Source organism: Mandrillus leucophaeus, unplaced genomic scaffold, assembly GCF_000951045.1.
Source record: "Mandrillus leucophaeus isolate KB7577 unplaced genomic scaffold, Mleu.le_1.0 Scaffold172, whole genome shotgun sequence".
NCBI classification, from domain to species: domain Eukaryota; kingdom Metazoa; phylum Chordata; class Mammalia; order Primates; family Cercopithecidae; genus Mandrillus; species Mandrillus leucophaeus.
This window is the reverse complement of record NW_012101721.1, coordinates 377,712-378,860: the sequence shown is the minus strand read 5'-3', so window position 1 is coordinate 378,860 and position 1,149 is coordinate 377,712. Positions and strand designations below refer to the sequence as shown.

At 38.7% G+C, this 1,149-nt stretch overlaps 1 pseudogene; it reads left to right on the top strand.

Annotated features, from left to right (window-relative positions):
• The first annotated feature begins 440 nt into the window (after window positions 1-440).
• LOC105537384 overlaps window positions 441-1,149 on the top strand; it is a 1,978-nt pseudogene continuing 1,269 nt past the window's right edge.

Below are 1,149 nucleotides of genomic sequence, written 5' to 3'. Positions count from 1 at the left end.
AACTGATGTATTAAATATCACAGCACTTTACTTATGAATGCAAGTTTGATATATGAAAAAAAAAATTCCGGTAACAAGATGAAAAACCCAACAGCTGCTTTCTGAAGAGAGATAAAGAGCCTTATCATTTGAAGAGATCCTCAATCTGAGACATCCAATGAAACATCAGTGATACTGGTTCTTAAAATGGCATCAGAGTCATTAAAACGTATACAAATGAGTTGTTATATTAGTCTTTTAAGAATACTCAGAGCCTCAATAGTCTTTCCTCACACTCCTTATAATCTCCAGTTACTAAAGGTTTTTAAATTCATTTAAATAAACCCTATAGTGAATAACTATAAAAAGTAGAATGAGGAGATGTATTTGTCAGCTTACTCCTTTCTGCCGGTGGACGCCGCTGAGGACACATCATTAAAGTCTCTCTTCTCCCTGCCATCATGTCTAAGTCAGAGTCTCCTCAAGAGCCCAAACAACAGCCGAGGAAGCTCTTCATTGGAGGGTTGAGGTTTGAAACATCAGATGAGAGCCTGAGGAGCCATTCTGAGCAATGAGGAATGCTCACAGACTGTGTGGTAATGAGAGATCCAAACACCAATCACTCCACGGGCTTTGGGTTTGTCATATACACCACTGTGGAGGAGGTGGATGCAGCCATGAATGCAAGGCCACAGAAGGTGGATGGAAGAGTTGTGGAACCAAAGACAGCTGTCTCAAGAGAAGATTCTCAAAGACCAGGTACCCACTTAACAATGAAAAAGATATTTGTTGGTGGCATTAAAGAAGACACTGAAGAACATCCCCTAAGATATTATTTTGAACAGTATGGAAAAATTGAAGCAATTCAGGACATAGGCATGGGCAAGGACTTCATGTCTAAAACACCCAAAGCAATGGCAAAAAAAGCCAAAATTGACAAATGGGATCTAATTAAACTAAAGAGCTTCTGCACAGCAAAAGAAACTACCATCAGAGTGAACAAACAGGCAACCTACAGAATGGGAGAAAATTTTTGTAATCTACTCATCTGACAAAGGGCTAATATCCAGAACCTACAAAGAACTCAATCAAATTTACAAGAAAAAAACAAACAACCCCATCAAAAAGTGGGCAAAGGATATGAACAGACACTTCTCAAAAGAAGACATT